The sequence below is a fragment of the Ictidomys tridecemlineatus genome, chromosome 6, assembly GCF_052094955.1.
Source record: "Ictidomys tridecemlineatus isolate mIctTri1 chromosome 6, mIctTri1.hap1, whole genome shotgun sequence".
Taxonomy (NCBI): Eukaryota; Metazoa; Chordata; class Mammalia; order Rodentia; family Sciuridae; genus Ictidomys; species Ictidomys tridecemlineatus.
Window position 1 is genome coordinate 93002910 of NC_135482.1, and position 22366 is coordinate 93025275.

At 34.1% G+C, this 22366-nt stretch overlaps 1 protein-coding gene across 3 annotated transcripts in view; it reads right to left on the reverse strand.

Moving 5' to 3' along the window:
- The window catches only part of Atf7ip (activating transcription factor 7 interacting protein), a 107536-nt gene extending 91031 nt beyond the window's left edge, over window positions 1-16505 (reverse strand). For 2 of the 3 annotated variants that reach the window (XM_005331894.5, XM_005331892.5), the window contains exon 1: window positions 16314-16505. The gene's annotated coding sequence lies outside the window, so the exon portion shown is untranslated. Of the gene's footprint in view, window positions 1-14444; window positions 14505-16313 lie in introns of all 3 variants that reach the window. The other variant, XM_013361378.4, reaches the window with a different exon arrangement.
- Window positions 16506-22366: the final 5861 nt, after the last annotated feature.

The window sequence follows — 22366 nt, forward strand, 5'->3', positions numbered from 1 at the left end:
CAGCTATGGAATCCGCATTTTCCTTCATTCTTCCTTGGTCTATCTTCCTGAAATTTAGCCATCCTGTGTTATTTTATACGTCATTAAATGTATACATCACTAAAACTTTCTAAGAATATAGTTAAGAGTGATAGGAATATAGCAAAAAGGAGACTGGCCCCATGAAATGATAAATCATTCAAACTCAGTGACAGGCACATTATTCCACTCTATTTCTGTATTTGGAAGCTTCCATAATAAAAGGGGTTTTTGTTGTTGTTTTTTTGTTTTTAAAAATAACTCAGTTTTAGGGCTGGGGATATAGCACTGTCCTAGCATGCACAAGGCCTTGGGTTTGAAGGATCCCCAATATCTTTCCCCACACACACACAAAAAAAAAAAGAAAGAAAGAAACCAAATAAATCACTAAGCTTTAAAAAGTCTTTATTCATTTTCCATGAGGCAAATTGGATAATAAATGTAAGAACTATTTTAAGGACCATATCGGGGAAAAAAAGTTATACTTGATATAAGCCAAATTAATTCTTCAAAAATATGACTGATTCTCTGAGGATAGCTTAAGCAAAATCTATTCACTAAAAGTAAATGTTGATAAAAGGGGAAAGATTTGAACAGATAAATATTACTGTAGCATTGGAATATAAATTTAATTGAGGGGCAGGACTGTTATAAACTCCCAAAATATTTAGAGCTATATGATGAACACATTTTATAAACACTATGTCAATTCTCATACCAATCCTAACAGGTTTAATCATCAATTAGTGGTAGCAAAAACACGTTATGAGACTAGCTTCAAAAAACAACTAAAAGCTGAAATATAATACAGACTACAGTCAGACCCAACCCAGAGTTATCTACCTGGTCATATGTTGGTTCTGTTTCTGTCTTATGGTAACAAGAAGAGAAAATGGTAGGCTGCTATTCAGGTGACTGGTGCCAGTGCCAACACTTTTCACACTCTGTTCCAAAGAAAACTATCCTAGTTCACCTAGTAAATCCTATTAATGATTCAACCTAAATTATCACTAACATTCCTCTTCTTATTCCTTACTATGACCACTCCACAAACCAGGTTCTCTCAAAATTGTTCATTCATACCACACTTACCACATTAAAATTACTTACATCTTTCTTTAAGAACAGAAATCATATCTTTATCCAATCTCTGGTCACAATGTGAACGAGTATTTGCTCAATAGGTAGAAAATTGAAATTAATTCACAGTGCTTTTGTTTCTACCACAAAAATCTCAGAAATTTCTACATTTAAAAAAAAATTTTGTTGTTGTTGTAAATGGATACAACACCTTTATTTTACTTATTTTAAGTGGTGCTAAGGATCGAACTCAGTGCCTCACATGTGCTAAGCAAGCACTATACCGCTGAGCTATAAACCCAGTCCTACATTTTTAAGAATCTTCATTTTTAGAGTCTGTGTTCTTATATTTATATAGTAGTCAAATAAGTTTTTAGTTATGATATAAAAGCCTCCATACTACAGAATCCAAAATACCTTTTGTGGAGCACTTTTCAGTTTTTAGTGTTTTTATAGGCACTACACTGGAGCACCTATGTGCATAAAATAGTTAATCTCTGAAGAGTCTATGGAATACTATAAAAATATAATTACCTACTTTTAAACTTTACTATTTATAAACAGCACACACCTTGATCATATAATACCACAAATAATCTTTATCAGAAATTTTAGATTAGGACTATTGTTATAAGCCCAATCATTTCATTTGTAAAAACATACATATTTGGAAAAAAATTCTCATGTTAGGTAAACATTTCCAAGATTATCCAATGTTTTATCTCTTCCTAATTAAAAACTAGCATGTTTCACATTTCTTTTCCAAAACCATGTTGAAGATAGAGTGCTACAATCTCTAATTTCTATATCCAAAGAATACTCATTTGCCAAGAGTACACATGTAGTAATAAGGAAAAAAGAAAACCACAAGAAGGGAATTAATTCTAGTCAAGTACTACATTTTTTATATACCACTCTAGAAAACTATACATATGCAAATTACTGAAAATTCCGTAGAACCTAAAGAAAATTTCACTACATTTGACAGACATGCATTTGGTAAATACAAGTTTCATTTGTTTAGTTAGGACATCTACCTGGATCATCTCATAGAAAATTTCAAAACTGCTGAACTTAGATATTCCACTCAACTTTTTAGTCTTCCACATTACATTATGCAATCAGCAAAGGAAGAAAGCCACTGAGAAAAGTGTGTAATGTGGAGGGCAGACAAAAAAAAAAAAAATTTTAAATAAAATACACGAGAGGAAAATAAAAAACTTCAATAAACATTAATAGATAGAAAAAAATGTTGTACCCCAGTTAAGAACAGAGTACTATATAAAAAATATACTATATAAAAAATAGAAATTGATAGAGAAACATGATAACAGAAATGAAAAACTCAACAGAACAACTACATCATAAAGTTGAAATGTGCCAGAACAAAAAGAGAAAAATAGGAGGAAAAAATAGAGTTAGAGGGTCCAAACCATCAAATTGGAATGACAGAATGGCAGAAGAAAAAACATTACCAATGAAATCACAAGAAAACATTTCAGGACCTGTGAAGTAGCTAAGAAAACATGTCAGGATCGATGAAGTAGCTCAGCAGAGCATTTGCTTACTGCAGGTGAGGCCCCCAGCAAACAAAAAAAGAAAAAAGGACACAAGGAAGGGAGAGACCAGAAAAGTCCAATAAATATCAGGAAATGGCAATAAATCCAAACTAGGGCATGCTACAATGAAATTTCAGAACATAAGAGGTAATTAATAAATTCTCAAACTTCCATTAAAGGAGAGAAATCAGAAATAGTAGTAGATTGCAATTTCTTGATAGTGATAACAGACAGAAGAAAATGATGTAGCAGTGCCTTTAAAATTCTGAAGGAAATTTATTTCAACCTAATGTTCTATACCCAGCCAAACTATCAGTCAAGTATAACACATACAATGACATTTTTCAGACACACATGTCTTAAAAACATACTTCCCATGTACCTTTCTCCAAATGCTATTAAAGAATATGAACCTTTTCCCCCCAAGAGGCAGAAAAAGTCAATAAAGGCACATGGGTATGGAAAGCATCTGTTCTGCGAAAGCAGTAAAGGACATCCCAATTAAGGGTGAATAAAATTCTAAGACAATAGTTGTACACAAGACACAGAGAACAAAGAAGCTACACTGGAGCAATGAGAACAAATAAACACAATATTCTTGATGTTACTGTACCTGAAGGAAAAAAATATGTCTTCTAAATAAACACTGAAAATTCTCAGTAAAGAACTATACTAAAAAGGTCTGGGGGTGTAGCTCAGTGGTAGAGTGCTTGTTTAGCATGAATTAAGTCCTGGGCTTGACCTCAAAGTACATCGAAAAGAAAAAAAGAACTACCTCAAACCATTATAACTAATTCATGATGCCAGCAGGCATTTTGGTATAAAGCTGGAGTTACCTTCATGAATAAATATCTGTAATAAATGCATCAAGGGAATAGGTCAGAATTTTCATGATTCTATTACACAGAGCAGAAAACTTTGTGTAAGCAATTATTTAACCCAAGATCAGCAAAACAAGAATTATCAAGTGCTAACTGAACTGATTTAACTGTAGTTAATAATTTTAATGGTCTTAAGAGAAAAATATATTCTTCTTAATCTATCTCTAACCCACAATTTAAAATATACATTGTATAAATAGTAATTTAAGTTATATCTTAATCCATCACCCTCAGAATTCAAGGGGAAAAATATCCTGTGAAAGTTCCTAATATAGGTATTAAGTTAACCAGAAACATTTTAGAATGATTCTATAGAAAAATACTGAATATACTGATTAGCATTGTCTAGCAACTGCTTATAGCGATGATTAAATACTGATATAAAGTATATATTTTTTTACTTTTTATGAATCAGTTTATACAGTTTTAATGTTTTCCTCCCTACCAATATAAAATTTGGATAAATTAAATCTGTAACATGGCCACACTAGAAACATTTTAAAACAAATCTCTTAAATTAGGTATAACAGAAACAAGAACTTCATCTCAAATGTAGAAATGATGCTTACTAAATCTTCACAGGAAATCAATTCAGTATTTCTTCTAGAATCTAAGCTTTAAAGGGAATAAACAATATCAGTTCCTTTCAAAACAGGAACATGTTAATACAAGAATATGTAAATACAAGAATCTTGGAGAACCATGATACCAGACTATCATAGTTACAGCACATTAAAACTCACTGAGATAAATTAGAAAACTCTTAGATCCTGATCAAGTAAAACAAGCTGATATATAATACTTTACAAAATATCCAGACAGAAGTTTACTCTGAAGTTATCACTGCATTTAAACCTATGTATATAATTAAATGATCAATAAAACACCAAAATAAAATCAGAAACCAACTAATAAATTTATATGGCCAAATCTGTGCATTAAGGGCAGAAGCCTGATCCCAAGGGTGGCTATGGGAAAAATAATAATTTTGACTTCAATTTTATCTATCTATCTATCTATCTATCCATCCATCCATCTATCTTATCTGTCTATCTATCTTTGAGTAAGGATTTACTAGGAATTGAACCCAGGAGCACTTATCCACTAAGCCACATCTCCAACCCTTTTTATTTTTTATTTTAAGTCAGGGTCTCACTACATTGCTTAGGGACTTGCTAAGTTGCTGAGGCTGGCTTTGAACTTATGATCCCCCTGCCTCAGCATCCTAAGCCACTGAGATCACAAGTGTGCACCACTGCACCAGGCTCATTTTTAATAGATGGAGGCTAGAGATGTAGCTCAGTGGTATACTTGCCTAACACGTTTGAGGTCCCAAGCTCAAGCCCCTGCACTGAAAAAGCTTTTAATTAAAATAAGTGAGAGAGAGAGAGATGAAGTCTTACTATGTTGCACAGCTTGGTCCCCAATTCCTGGCTCAAGCAATCCTCCTGCCTCAGACGCCTAAGTAGTTGGGACTATGGGTGCTTGAGCGCTCTCCTCCAATTTGCCTTAGTTTTTTTTTTTTTTTTTCTCCTCCTTTTGGTACCAGGGACTGAACCCAGGGGTACTTAGCCACATTCCCAGTCCTTTTTTATGTTTTCTTAGAGACAGGGTCTCACTGAGCTGCTTAGAGCCTCACTAAGTTGCTGAGGCTGGCTTTGAACTCATGATCCTCCTGCTTCAGCCTCCAGAGTCACTGGGATTACAGGTTTACGCCACAGCACCGGGCTCAATTTGCCTCAATTTTGATTGAACATGTCCAGCAAGTTCTATAACTGAAGTTGAAGAAAGGGAAGTATTCTGCACGCTGAGATATTGGGATAGGGGCATATAGCTGTGTGGATCTAGTCCTCAAAATTAATGACTTCATCCCTAATTTTAGCAATGACAACCATCTGAAGAAATGTGACTAATCTTGCAGATCTAATTAATGTGAGAAAAAAAAAAAGGATGTTTTTTCACCATGAAGAGATTTGCTATAAATTTAGTGACCTTAGTAATCTTTGGGTTTTTTCTTTAAATTCTTGTTTCTTTTTTTATTTAATAAGTCAGTCCTAAAACAGGACTCCTTCACAAAACTGCCTAAATACTTATACTCCTTACTAGAGGATGGTATTATCAAATCTGTTTTTCTAAACTAATTGTAAAAAATATTTAAAGCTTAGCTCTAGAAATTTTCTGTAAATCAGCCTGTATAGCAGGTCTCCCTGAACACAGCTGCCTCTTAAGAAATACTCATGAATGACTAATTGATCCAAAAAGAAACCAAGCAAGAAAAAAGGAATGTGTCAAGTACAAACGCTAAGCATTGTATACATGAAAGCTCATTTAATCCTCACAACATTACAAAGTAGAGTTAAACCCATTTTGATAAAGATTACTACGGGGAGATATTTATTCTTTCTACTTCACTATATTACTAACTTGCTTTAAGAAAACTCTTGCTTTAAGAAAACTCTTTGCCTTTTCTTTTTTTTTCCTTCCTTTCTTTGTTCATTTATTTTCCAATTTTAAATCACTTAAATCTGGTAGGGGAAGGAAAGAATCATAGAAATTTAAAATAAAATATATTTTTCCATCTTTTCTACAAATTCAGATTAATTTGAATCAATGATTTTCAGAGTCATATTTTAGGAACCTAATAAGAAAAAGGGTTTTCTTGTTTTCTTCATTTTCTTCTATTTCTGAAGTTACTGAAGGTTTTTCCCCCAAAAGTGGATTTACATTTAAATTTATAAACTTATTATTTATAATTTTTACATATAAACTGCCTGTCAAATCTTTTGGTAATTCATCAGTTGAACAATGAATGCCACTCAAGTATACTTTGTTTGACTACTTTTTAAAAGTTCTGACTTCTGTGGATAATGAGTTAAATGTAAAAAAAAAAAAAAGAATCAGAACATCCTACTTCCTGTTTTTGCACCTCCACCTAAAACTAAGAAATTCTATTTCAATGAGCAACATTTATTGACTATTAAGGTAGGCATAATAAAAAGCAATTTTAACTTTCAATAGCGATCTTATTATAATGAATTAGAATCTGCCTTTAAAATATGGCAATTGTCAGGTAAATCAATAAAATATTATTCCTAATCTCAAAAAACTGACAAAGTACACAACAGACATAAAAGTGGAAATTAAAAAATGTCTTTAAAAGAGATATAAAGTAAAGCAAAGAAAGTTATAAAACTGAACTGAGAAAAACAACATCCTTTGTTAGGCATATTATAAAGGTACACTGATTCTTATTAAAAAATCAAGGATTTATATCAAAGAGAGCTGTTTAGTGTTATTTTGGGTTTAAAATTTGTACAGTTCTATTCTTCTCTCTCGAGATTCAAACTATGTAGACTTCTCCTACCCTCTTTCTCACCTCTGAAAATCATGTGCAATTTCCATCCTTTACTGGTAATATTATTCTAATTCATTCCTTAAAATAAAATTCCTTTAAGATTTCCTTGATTCCCTCCTACAGAATTCCACTTTCTCGGCCCTATACAAATTACTATCGTTCACTTACATTCCACAGAAAGCTTCCGTGTTTTTGTTTGTTTCTTGGTTGGTTGGTTGATTTTTCCTTGCCCCCAGGCCTGGGGATTGAGAGCCCACAGACGCGCTACCACTGACCCCTTTTTATTTTTTATTTTAAGACAAGGTCTTGCTAAATTGCCCAGACTACCCCTGAACTTGTGATCCTCCAGTCCTGCCTCCACCTCTGGAGGAGCTGGGATTACAGGCACCTGGTTAATCCTTCCTTTTAAATTAAGTACAAGGTTCATAAATACTAAACTGAATTTTTAAAATTAAACATTTCAATTCTCAGACTGGAGGTGCAACTCAGTGATATGTGCTTAGTATACATACAGGCTCTAGGTTCAATTCTTAGCTCCAAATAAATAAATCCCAGTTCTTGGAAAACTAACTGATCATTATTTAATGTTTCTAAAGGCTGGCAGAGAGGGTTAAGAGTTCTATCAAATAACATAAATATTTATAATAGCTGGGATTTCAGCCACAAATTAAAAAAACAAAGTTCAAAAAAATACCATTACAAAGGAAGTTATACAATGTTACATTGTAACTGGACCTAACTCAAAACAGAGAACTAGTTTTTTGTATCAAATTATGAATTACTTTGAGAGACCACTTTCCCAGCTTCCATAGGTAGCACTAAATGCTAGTTGTTCACTAATATGGGGTTTTCCTTTTTATCTAATTTAGCTGAGCACATGATCATCCAGCTAGAGAGTTTCAAGCCTCTTTCCTAGCTAAATAGGTTTCAATGAGTAAATTATCAGACATAAAACCTGAGTCAAAGTGAAATGTGCCACTTCTATATCATGTTCTCAAATGAATGATATGCACTCCTACTGCCCTTTCTCCCTTACTACTAGTAAATGTGCAAAAGCCATGTTAAATGATGAAAGCCATATGCTAAGACAAAAGATATCTATATACCATAGACTTATTCTGTACTGTTACAAGTGAAAAATAACCAATAGTAACATAGTCCCTTCCCTTATAGTAATTTGGCCTTCAATCCAATTTATTCTGACAACATTTACCACCATTAAAGATCAAAGTTCAAAAGTGGTCTTATCCTTTCTATGCTTTTCTACATTTCTTTCTTAAGGCATTCTATCTAATAAGGGTAAAAAGACAGAAAAAAACTCTTAAATTCCAAACCTCAGTTGCAATGAATTGAAGCATTCAAATTATTCATTATTCCATCAAATTCTTTTTCTCCTGGTCCTCAAAATTAAACTCCCTTCTCATTTTCTGGGTTTACATTTCCTCAAAATGGAGGGCATTATCTTTCAGAATTACTCACCTAAGGACAGATCCTTTTATAGTTTTGATAGTTCTGGGAATCACTATTCTAACAAGACAATTCAAATTTCTTATTAGAATATAAAAGTACCATGGAATGATGGACATATAATTCCTAAGTATCAACGTAGACAGTAGTTCCTGGAAGTAGCACAGGGCTACACAAATAAAGGGGGGAAGATCACATAAACATAAATACTACTATCACATATCACCATCACACAAATGGCTTCTCTTCCTAACTAAAGTGTCTACAGCTGGTTATTCTCAGGTATTAGACACAAAATAGAACAATTATTATAATATTCTGAACAATGAAACTAAAGGCATGAATAAGTGAATATTTCAGAATGCAAAGTTAATATATTATCCTCATTTCCCCCAGTTTCACATTTATATAGATATAATTGAAAAGATTCTCAGGAAAGCACTATCTGTGTGTGTACCCTTAGAACTTCCACATGTTTTTCTCCACATCCTCTCCAACATTTATTTGTATGCATAATAGCTGCCATTCTGACTGGAGTGAGATAAAATCTCAAAAGTTGTTTTAATTTGCATTTCTCTAATTGCTAGTGATAATGAACATTTTTTCATGTATTTGTTGATTGATTGTACATCATCACCTGAGAAGTGTCTGTTCAGGTCCTTGACCCATTTATTGATTGGGTTATTCGTTATTTTTGGTGTTTAACTTTTTGGGTTCTTTATATACCCTAAAGATTAGTGTTCTATCTGATATGTGAGGGGTGAAGATTTTATATAAGGAGTCTGATTCATAGTGGGATAGGGAGTGGAAGCATGAGAGGAACAGATGAACTCTAGATAGAGCAGAGGGGTTGGAGAGGAAGGGAGGGGGCATGGGGTTATTAATGATGGTGGAATGTGATGATCATTATTATCCAAAGTACAGGTATAAAGACACAAACTGGTGTAAATAGACTGTGTATTCAACCAGAGATATGAAAAATTGTGCTCTATATGTGTAATAATAATTGTAATGCATTCCAATGTTATATATAAATAAAAAGAAAGAAAGAAAAAGAACTTTCATATGTTTCTGAAATGTGGCCAACAAGATGCTTCAATCATTCTCCTGAAGACACAAAAATCCAAATGTCAAAAATTCAAAACTAGAAACACTCATAAGCACTAGTAGTCCTGGTCCACTCATTCTTAAACAGAAAATGCTTCCTAGCATTCACTCTGTCTCCACTAAGAAAAGTTTAATTTTGTGTAATTCACTTCTGTTTTGAACAAACTAAAATTCCAGAAATAAACTAAAATGCCTTATTTACTCTGTGTACTGCAGCACAATCTAAGAAATACTACATGGTAACCCTGTGCACTGGCCCTGACTGGTTGGGCCACCAGCTTCTCTCCTGACTCTGGTGGCCCTCAACCATTTCAGGGGGATGTCCTCTCGCTAATCTTCACATACACGCCTTTGCTGAATTAAAGTTTATAAATAAAAGGTTTTAAAGATAAAAAAAGAGAAGAAAGAAACAATACTACAAAATAATTTTTAAGGTCTTGGGCTCTCTAAGAAAACATCAGAGGGTCAAATGGGTAAGGATTATGAAACAGAAGCTCCACTAATGGTTGGGTAACCTCTGAGTTTTCTAGGAAAGAGAAAAGAACTATAGCTTCCCAGAGCTAATTAATGATATTTTAGAAATCTGTTCAAATAGTGTTAAAACATCACCTAATTTTTATTTATGATATGCCCACAACTGTTAGGAACTCAAAGGCCTTAAACTTCTTCCTACATTTGAAAAACTAGGTTTGCTAATATGCGAATTTTCCATAGGCCTCACAACACTTAAAACAGCAACAACAAAAACACCTAAACAAAATTATACACTACTTTGCTTCTAAATAGGTTGAACTTAACTAAATATTCTCTGTGATTCACAATCATTAATAAGATAATCAACTGCCACATTGAACATGTTATGAATACTAATCCAGCTCTAGAAATACTAATTCCCAAATTGCCTCACAACTAAATTTATAACATTCTTGCTAAATTTATAACATTTGAAACATGATCTTCTTTTACTGGCACGATACTAGCCATCATCTTGTCCCTATACCCATAAGTATTTATCTAGTAGTACTGTCTCTAATTTGCTACTTCTCTTCTATGTCTGAAAAATAAAGAATTATAATTTCCCAGAACTTGGAAAAGTTTTCAACTAAGGCCAAAGGTCACACAAAAAAGTAAAACATCCAAATCTTTATAATTAAATTTGCATGAAAAGACCCAAAGACAGGAATTTTTCATTAAAAATAAGTAAATGCTTAAGAAAAACCAATATCTTGACATTCGATATATATCCACAGGATTCATTTTCTTGAAGCCAATAATATTTTACATTTGGGTTCTATCTTTATTTCCTTGATTTCTTCTTTTCAAGATTTCATTAATTTTCAAGTTAACAATAAAATAAAACTGGTATTTTGGCAATAATCTGACTTTTTTCTTTTTCTCCCTTGTTACCAGTGATTGGATATAGGGCCTCACTAAGATACATAATCATTAATAAGATCATCAATTGCCATAATGAACATGCTATAAATACTGATTCAGCTCTGAAAATACTAATTCCTAAATTAGGCAAGCACTCTACTACTAAGCGACATCCTCAACACAATAACCTGACTCTTTCCATTCTGATAAAAAAGTAGAATTACAAATAAAATACATCACTACTAATCAAGAATAATATTTGTAGCTGGTCACGTGGCACATGTGTAATCCCAGATGCTCCAAAGGCTGAGACAGGGAGATCGGAAATTCAAGACTAGCCTGGGCAACTTAGTGAGATACTGTCACAAAATAAATTTGAAAGGGCCAAGGATATAACTCAATGGTAGAGCACTTGCCTAGCATGTGTGAAGCCCTTGGTTCAATCCCCTATACTGCCAAAATATTAATAGTCCCTGCAATCAACATAGAGATTTAATGGAGAATGAATTCATGCTAATTAGGGAATGATCCTTATGAGAAAAATGTAACAATTAAATGCTGTCAAAGAAAGTAAAGTAATTTTTATCTTTATTGTGAGATTAGACCCCATCTTGGCCAGAAAGGAATCAGATAACATCAAAATTCCTCCACTATTAAAAAAAAAATCTGTTAAATAAAGATTATGGTTCAAATATTCTATTATACTTCATTTTAAAAACTATTTTTCTAAATTCTAACTTCATACTGGTATTACTTTCATGTCACATCATCTTAAATTCAGATTTCAAACAAATATAGACCTAATGGCCCCACATAACTCATCCCTATTAACATATCAGCACAAGGAAAACAGTAAATTAACATTAAAAAGTCATAGATAGTAGCCCAGGATAGTCGTGGCATACACCTGTAATCCCAGCAACTGGCTGAGGCAGGAAGATCACAAGTTCGAGGACAGGCTCAGCAACGTATCGAGGCCCAAGGCAACTTAGTGAGACCCTGTCTCAAAATTTTAAAAGATAAAAAGGGCTGGGGATATGGCCCATGGTTAAGTGCCCCTGGGTTTTAAAAAAAAAAAAAAAAAAAGTCATAGGTATCACAAATTTTTCCAACACTCCTATAAACAGTACATTTGGGGGGAAGGGTTTATAGGAAGTATACCATATTCCTGAATAAAGAAAATAATATAATATAAAATAAATATAAAGATTTACCCCAATTTAGAATTAATAAATTCTGTTGTTATTGTTTTGGTTTTGGTTTTTTGATGGTGCTGAGGATTGAACCCAAGGTCTCATACGTGCTACGCAAACATTCTACTACTGAGCCTCATCCCAGCCTATAGATGTAATGTAATTCTGGACAAAATCATTAACTGGCATTTTAAAAATTTTAACCAAATGAATCTAAAACTCATCTGTAAAGTCAAACACATAAGATTAGCTAAGAAAATTATGAAGAGGAATTGTGAGTGAATATGTATTGCATATAGCATCACAAACACATAGTTATATAATGCATAGTCCATTGCAAATTTTTAAAAAATGCAATCCTACTTTAAGAATAAGTTCTTGAAGCATTGGTTGTTAATCTGTTTTTAGATTTTATATTACATATTCCTTTGAAAAGCTAACTTTTTACCCAGAAAAATGCACATATCACACTCACATAAAATGGCATACAGCAAGTAATCTGGGAAACTCTCTAGTATTTACAGAATCCCCAAGGGCCAATGGACCTCAAGTAAAAATGAACATACTTGTTCACTCAAACATAATACATAAGTTATGATCAGAGAAGCAACCAAAGCAAGTGATGAATCAACAACATAAAATTTGGAGAAAACTGGACATTTTTAAAAAATAGTTCCTAGCAACCCACCTTAATACACAATACATGAAAATACATATATATATATATACATATGTCCATGTAAATTAAAAAGTATTTTTAAAAGTTCATTAAAACTTCCAAAAAATTTAAGTTCCAGAAGTAATTAACAAAATAAAGGAATATTTACTTCATCTCACAATAAGTAACATTTTATTTACACAGCAGTTCTGAAAGAAGTCATAAATGAAAAAGGCAGTGAATTTTACTAAATAGAAATGTAAAACTTTATGTGTAAAACTTTATTAGTAAAATAAAAATGTTGGGGCTGGGGATGTGGCTCAAGCGGTAGCATGCTCGCCTGGCATGCGTGCGGCCCAGGTCCTCAACACCACATACAAACAAAGATGTTGTGTCTGCCAAAAACTAAAAAATAAATACTAAAAAATTCTCTCTCTCCCTCTCTCCCTCTCCCCACCCCCTCTCTCTTTAAAATAAATAAATAAATATATATATATATATAAAACACATAAAATCAAAAATAACTTAAAAGGTGAAAAACTAAAGGAATTTTAAAAATTACTGCAACAAATACAAAAAGTTGAGGGCTAACATTCATAAACAGCTGTTACCAACAATAACAACAATAAAAAAGCATTAACAACCACCATAGTGGTGGGGGGGGATCGAAAGTGGCTAATTGACAAAAAATAAGAAAATACAAATATAAAATATTTAAAAGGTCAACCTTATTACTTATACTAAAAAAAAAAAAAAAAAAAGTAAGCTACTACTATGTTTTTCACCTGCCTAACTGATAGAGATATGGGAAACACTTGTGCAAAGGGATTTATCAATTTGTAATGTCAAAGAAATATTCTAAGTTACAGAATATGACTCATGTAGAAGGATGTTCACTATAGCATTATTTATAATAGAAAAATGAGCAACAAAATGGACAAAAAAGATAAAAGCTTAATAAATCACAGTAGATTCTTATTAAATTGATAATAACATGTGGCCATTTGTAAACATGTCTGAAAGAATATTTGGTAATTTGGGGGATTTTCACAATATGGTATTATCGTGAGAACATTTTAGAAAACAGTAAAATGGAGAAATACTCATAGGACTAAATTAAAACAACAGGAATTGGGGGGCTATGGTAGAACTCAGTGGTAAAGTGTGTGCTTAGCACATGCATGGCCCAACACTGCACCAAAAAAAAAAAAAAAAAAAAGTAGGAATTAAATTATGGTCCCAATGAAAAGCTAAGTGACATTCATAGGTTGATCAACCATGCAAAAAGCAGTCCTCAAAATCACCAGACTATTTAGAGTGCTTATTTCCAAATGTTACTATTTTTAACATTTCCCAAATGTTCCATAATAACTACATTAAAAATATTTATACACATCACATTCAAATCATAAAGAAAAATACAATTTTAATGGTTTACGGCTGAATCATTCAAATCTGTTTTTTCTAAACTATTTTATGCATAAAATTTATAAAACTGCATGAGATTTTTAAATAACTTCCCTAGCTAAGTGTTCATTCCTCAAGGAAGCTAATCTAAACATTTATATATTCTTTATATGTCAAAATCTTGTGGCATCATAACCACAAAACTGATTTCAAAATATGCTTGGTTTCTGACAGTATTAAAGAACAAATAGTTGATCTTCAGACAATTCATTAATCTTACTACAGTAATAGTTATATATGCTTTCTAAGAAACATGAGCAAAACTGTCCTATCAATATTTACCTTGTATACGTTCTTCAAGTACCCCTTATGACCTTCGATATAAACTCAAGATGCAATCATCTGTATATTCAAAAGAAAAGATAAGCTTAAATACATAAACCAAAGAATTTCATTTTTGTGGAAGTGAAAAACTATACCTTTGCCCTAAGATCAAAGTTATTTTCTTAACCTATTATGTATACATACACAGACACAGAAAACACACATACTTTCAACTCTAAAACACTTGAAATAACATGCATGTAGGAAGTGGAAGTTAACCACCTCAGAAGCATAAAAGAGTGAAGACTGCCTTCATTTTGTGTAGAAAACAACAGAGGTCCACGAATTACATTAGAACAAATTAAGATTCTGTTGAGAAAAAAGAAAAATCTTTTCTATTACTCCATTCCATCTCATGTGACATCATTAAAAAAATCTACCAACCAAAAGTACTCCTTTCAATTACATCTAGTTACTACTTCAGATATTTGTTCTGGGTAATAAAGATGCATTTAACAAACCAAGAGTATAAAGCCATAACCACTTCTTTTGCCAGTAGAATGATTCAAACTTAGCTCATGTAACGAACCAAGAAACCAAATGCTGTACATATGAACCACAAATGAAATTTATGAAACTGTTTGTAAGTTTTTAGCCTAATAAGCAGCAATTTACACTAAGGGGGAAACATATCAAAGCTTATATAACTTCCCCCAGGTGTGTTATATAAGATCTAAATATAGTGACACTGCCATTTTAAACTAGAACCAGTGGCACTTAAAAATTATCTTAAGAAACAAACAAACAAAAAAAGACAGAAGCACATCTACAATTTAAAAAAATCAAACACGACTATATCTCATAAGCATATATACAGTACTGTTGATATGTTTAAAATCGACATTTTTTTTGATGGTCCACTCAATTTCTTCATTAAGGCCACAATAACTGGGTATTCTTTGTAAAAATTCTTAATCACCAAAATGTATCAAGTATTATGGCTTACATATCATGCAAACAAAATATAAAGAATATGAACTAATTTCAAGAGTTAGCAATAATTAACTGAAACAGTAATGGACAACTGATCAAAGGTACTGAAAACATGTAAAATTTAGATGTTCAGCATACAAATATTCAAATTAAAACTTCATTGACTTAGGGTCAAATTTTTTAAAAAACAAAAAATTGAGCAATTGAGATTTCACTTTAAACTACTTTCTATATTCCTTCACTGTCCCAATATTTCCAAAATTAAAATTCTATTTCGTAAATAGTGCACAATCCTTGATAACCAAACTGGTAAAAACAGGGTTAAAAAATGTATTTGCAAAAATGCAGTTCAAATAAATGCACTTCCCGTGAGAACACCACTAGGTGCCGATCTTTATCTCCCTAAACGTAAACTTTAGTCCCACAATACCCTAATCGTGAAATTCAACCGAGAACCACAAGTGACAATTTTCACATAAAATTTAATACACAGCGACTCAGGATCAAGTAAAAAGAGAGGGGTTGAAGGCCGGTATAAGAGTACAACATAACTGAACGTTTTCCTTGAAACTGTAAGAATTGGAGAGTACCAAAACGAAACCCCTCAAGAATGAAGAAAATTAAATCTAGAACCCAAATGGCGTCCAACAAGAACATTAGATCTTGAAAATGAATATTGCGCTTGCGCAGCCACCGCCCCGCCAGCTGCACAACTGCAGCTAGAGCCCGACCCCGCAAGATCACGTGCTCCCATGCAGCGCCCGCCCGCAGCTCCGCAACCGCGCAGGCGCAAACACAACTCCCGCAGCCGCCATAATGCGGTCTTGAGTCTTCAGAAATACAATAGTAATTTAAGAAAATGTTCTTAGAACAGCCCTTGGGATTCACATATACCTTGGGGGGCGGGAGTTGAGGGAGGGGGCAACCACGTTCCTTCCTACAGAGCCGTCCCGAGCAGCCGTCCCCAGCGCTGCCGCCTCAATCTCGCGCGCTTCAGTCGCCGCGCCGCCGCTGCCACTGCCGCCGCCTCCGCAGATTCAAAAACAAACCCGCTTCTCCCTTGCACGCGCCGGGGCCGTTATGCAAATTAATGTAGGCGGAGCTCCGGGATCGTAATATGTACCCCGCCCACTATGCTATTAGCCAATAAGCGCAAGGACTGGTCATTCCCCATGCAAATCTCCTAGTTTTTTATTTGAATGAGGGACTTTAGCCCCGCCTCCTGTCGTGGAAAAGGGAATTAAGTCTGAGATGGTGGCGCTGTGCCTTTTAGTTGCACTGTGAGGAGAGTTTTTGAGTGGAGCTTCCTCTATCAGTGAGTAGCACTTGGTGAGCGCCCTCTATGAGGCTTCGGAAGGGAAGGAATGAAGTAGGTGAGAGTTGAAAAGTGGAAAGAATTTCAAAACAGGCTGGGGTACATTGATTTATTCATGTTTTGTTTTGTTTTGTTTTTAATTCACAAAATATACTTGAACTGTGTTAATAACCAGGGAATGGAGGAGGCACCCTTATTTTCAGATATTCTGTGAGGGAGTGAGTACTTCAATTCATACCTTGCCACACTGGAAGTTGTATCCATCCCTTTCAATTATATGGGGGGCTGGGGACCAACCCTTAACCAAGAGCACAGGATAAGTCGCTACCCTAATGGTCGAGACATCTGGATTTATTTCCAAGCACTGCGCTTCTTGCCTCTTCTTCAGAATAATGAGTTACTCAGTTTTCTCATCTCTAAAATGGTTATAAAAATTATAATTCAACTCGATTCAATGGGCTAATAAACATAAATGTGTTTCAAGCCAAAAGGGGACTGAAAAATATTAGATCGTAATCAATTTCAATGTAATTCTTTATTAAATTAATGTATTTGTTCATTATTTAGCTATCACTGTGATCCAAAACTATGACAGGTGCCTGTCCTCAAGAAATCTGTACTCGGAACTGACATGGTAGCTCATACCAGTTATCCCAATTACTCTGGAAGCTTAAGCAGAAGAATAGAGAATTAAAGGCCAGCCTACGTAACGTGGTGAGACCTATCTCAAAAAAAAAAAAAAAAAAAAGTAGAAAAAAAAATTCTATACTTTGGTGAAGGAGACAGAAGAGCAAACAGGAAATTTTTGTAGCTAAGAAAAAATTAGCACCAAGTGGTTAATACTTTTTTTTCATAATTTAGGCCTTTCAATTGCTTGAAATATAGGGTGGCTTTCAAGAGTATCACCTAATCTGGATTTGAAAAATCAGAAAAGCCTTTCTAGAAGAAGTTACCTTACATAAATTTGGTGCCTAAAATCTGAACTTTATCTTGAGAGCATTTAAGTCCAGAAATAACACAAATAGATTTGCATTGCTTAATTGCTGAACTTCGTAAAGTACTTAGTATAGAACATAGTATATAGGTGCTCAAGAAATAATAGATGCTCAGTTATACTAAATTATCATTTATTATCATTTGTTTAGTACATGGGTACTCAATAGTAAAAGAATCATTCTACAATAAAAAGAAAAATGGGATTGGTTTCCCTTGGTATGTCTTCTGTAAGCAAATTTAAAATATCAATTTTATAATACTCTGTTCTCAATTGTCTGTGCTAATAGCAAAGGGAAAAATAACTATCAGTTTTGTTAGATATGCTTATATTGGAGACTTATCTCTCAAAGATTCCAAATAAACAATTTTACTGGCTTTGAGTTTTCCCAGATGTCCTTAACCACACATTTCCATTCTCTTCAGATATACTACCTGCTGATGGAACTAACCATTTTTTCACTGACAATAATAGTATTAATAATGCAGTCACACATGCTAGGTGCTGGTGATACCCAGAGTAGATTATGGTGCCTCCAATAGGGAAGGAGTTATATATATACACATACACACACACACAAACACTTTGAGGTCATTAATATCATGGAAGTATGTATTAGATATAAGAATATATAAAACAAGAGGACTTAAATCTTTCTCATAGTATGTTGGAAACTTCACAGAGTGTAGCTCAGTGGCAGAAAGGCTTGTCTACTATTCACAAGGCCCTGGGTTCAGTCCTCAGAACTGCCCCCATACACATACACACCAGATTTCACAGAGATGATAGTTGAACTGTCTTTATGCTGCAAAATTTTTAAAAGCTGCCAGACTACATAAAAAAAGAAAGATAATTCAAGTTAGGTAAAACAAAAGGTACAAAGTAATAAAGAATGAAAAACGCTTGACTTTGACTTATAGGTAGGATACTCAAAATGTTTATCAATCCTTACTAGGCACTTCCCAATAAAAATGAAAGAAGTCTTGAAGGTACCTTATTTTGTCAGATGTTAATCCTTTAGTTGTAGAATTGTGAGGGTGTCCAAAGTTCTTCAGTTGTAGATTGAGGCAGATAAGGGGAAGAAGACATATTCAGGAATGGGGCAGCTACTTACCAATCAGTACAGAAGGATTTCAATATTTTATCTACAATTACGTTCTTATTACATCAGGCCAAATACCATTCTTCTTGAAAAAAGACGCTAGAATAAATTGAGACCATAGAACCTCACAGAAAGAAAAAAGATGAAAATAAGAAATGTAAAAACAAACTTTTCAGTTGTAGAAATTTTTTTAAAAGAGAGAACTTTTTTTTTTAGAGAGAGGGAGAGAGAGAGAGAATTTTAATATTTATATTTTAGTATTTGGCAGACACAACATCTTTGTTTGTATGTAGTGCTGAGGATCGAACCTGGGCCGCACGCATGCCAGGCGAGCACACTACCACTTGAGCCACATCCCCAGCCCAAAAGAGAGAACTTTCAAAAAAAAAAAAAGTATGATCTCCAAAAATGAAACAGATGACGAGAAAAACTGAAGTTTCTAAACAAAGTCTTGAACCACATGACATTTCTGTCAACAGACCAAATTTGTAGTGGTACACATATGCGATTATAATGGAACCGAAGATTGTTTGTCACCTTTGACATAGACATCTGAACATCATTACACAACGCATTACTCGTGTTTGTGGTGTTGCAGGTGTAAACAAATCTGTGCTGCCAGTCATATAAAAGTATAGCTCATATAATTATATGTAATAATACTTGATAATGAAAAAGAAATGACTTAATGGTTTATGCACTTATTATACTCTACTTGTTATCATTATTTTACAGTACTAGTGTTCAAAAAAGGATTTACTATAAAAGTCTGCCCTTTAATACCAGCAGCAGCCTCATCCATTTCTATCTTGTGTTTATCTTGATTGCATCAAGAGGTCACTTATTGTGACCTCTACCATTTAGATTAGTGTAAATATATTGTGATGTTCACAAAGTGGTAATTTTATGATAACATGTTTCTGAGAATTTATATCATCATGAAGTAATGCAAGACTGCTATAAAATAAGGCCTAAACTAATGCTTTCGGGTCTCTGAAGTCTTACTACCTAAACTGGAATTCTTTCTCTGCTTCTTACTTGGTTTGTTTTCTGAAATTCTTTATACAAATAATATTTCCTTATATATAAATGGGGATGATAAAAATAGCCCTGATCTGGTAAAGTTATGATGAAGATTAAATTCCAAAAAATGTTTGGAATTATGCTGGATATATAGTAATAGCTCAACAAATATTAGCTAAGAGTGATTATGACAGTAGTTGTATTACTTAGAGGAGTAGTAATAACTCAGCTTGCACAATTTGTATCTGCATTTTCCTTACTCTGATGAGGGGATATAGCCTAGTAGTAGAGTGTTTATCCAGCATACGTAATTCCCTGAAATTGCATCCCCAGTACCATATATACATAGAAATCAAAAAGGAGAATTCCTTTGCTGGGCCTGGTAGCACACACCTATAATCACAGGTATTCTGGAGGCTAAGGCTGGTCATGACCAGCCGGAGCAACTTAAACTAAAAACAAACAAACAAAAAAAAAAAATCAGGATGTAGGTCAGTCAGTGTGTTCACCTAGCATGTATGAGGCCCTGGGTTCAATCCCCACTACCACCAAAGAAAAAGTAAAACAAAGAAGATGAATCAACCACAACCTAATAATTTCTATTATTGTACTCTAATTTACAGAGAAGTTCACTGAGGTATTAAGTAGGCAAACTTGGGACTACTCAAGAAACAACTCTTGAGAATAGGATTGTCGGAATCCTGAGATGACACATATGACTCTTACCCTTAGGTATTCACACCCTACATAATTCTATCCCCTTAAATGTGGACTTGCTTTTAGCCAAGAGAACATGACAAAAATGAATGAATTTTGCAAATGCAATTAAAATCCTAAATACATTGATTTTGAGCAAACCAAAAAAAGTGATTATCTTGGGCACACCTGACTTGATCTGATTAAAAAATACTTTAAAAAGGAACTGGACTCTTCTCAAGGAGGAAGATTTTACTTGTTGGCTTAAAGAAAGCAACCATGTTGAATAAGACCATGAAGAGAGTTACTACAGGTGGCCTATCAGTTCTTCAGGTGACCTCTAAGACCTGAGAGCAGACTGCGCCAACAGCCAGGAAAAATACCAGGGCTCTCAGTCACATTTGTAGTCATGAGGAAATAAGTTCTGCCAACAAATTGAAAGACTTAGAATCAGATTCATCACCTATCAGCCTTCAGATGAAAATGCAGCTCAGATGCTGTCATTTAAATGTGTGTTGGAAAGTTAACCTTCAGTGCAACAGCATTAAGAGGTGGGATCTTAGCCAAGCCTAGTGGTGCATGCCTGTAATCCCAGCGATTTGGGAAGCTGAGACAGGAAGATCACAAGTTCTAGGCCTGTCTCAGCAATTTAGGGAGACTCTGTCTCAAAATAAAAAATAAAAAATATCTTTAAGAGGTAATTAGTCATGTGACTCAAGCTTCATAAATGGATTAATGTCATTATCTCAGGATTAGGGTCATTATAAGCAAGACTGGGTCTGTTATAAAATTGAATTTAGTTTCCTCTTGCTGTTTGGCATGCTTTTGCTATATGATACCTTCTGCTATGTTTGACACAGCAGGAAGTCCTTCACAAGATGCTAGCCCCTCCCCAGGCATGGTGGCACACGCTTGTAATCCCAGCAACTCAGCAGGCTGAGGAAGGAGGACTGCAAGTTCAAAGCCAGCCTCAGTAATTTAGTGAGGCCCTAAGCAACTTAGAAAGACCCTTCCTCAAAATAAGAAAAAAGGATTTGGTATGTGACTCAGTGGTTAAACACCCCCGGATTCTATCCCCAGAACCAAAAAAAGATGCTAGCCCCTCAATCTTGGACTTGGCAACCTCCAGAACTACAAGAAATAAATCTCTGCTCTATATTAATTACCTTGTGTTGGGCATGCTGTTACAGCAGCATAAAACAGATTAAGACATCCACTACACCTTATAGCCTTGTGAGACCTTGAGCTGAAGATCCTTGACCCAGAAGCCCATATAAGATAGGACCAAACTCCAAACCCACAAAAACTATAAGATAATAAATGTGTGTTGTCTTGTTACTAAATTTGTAGTAATTTGTTAATCAGCAATAGAAAACTAATATAAGAAGTCACCAGAAAAGGGGAAAATCTGCCGTAGTCCGGCTGGGTTAAATAACCTAGAGGTGACAAGCAACTTGAAGGTTGAAGTGGGAACTACTTATTGTGAGTGAACTCAGCAGGAACTGAGCAAGAACTCAAAGTAGCGGGCACCCAAGGTAGCAGGAGCCGCTTCTCTGCCAGACAGCAGAGGTACATATACTCAACTAATTACACACAGCTTAACTCAATTAACATCATTTAGATACAGCAGTCAGTCATTAAGGAATCCTCATCATCTTAATGGTTCGCTAGCATTGCTTCACAAACCACTCCTCCTGGCAAACTGCCAGGCACTATCTTGACTTGATTTGCATCCCCAACAAAAATCCATCATAACAATCTTCCAAATTGATAGGCCACATACATGGCTGAAATGGTTCATATTAAATAATGTTTAA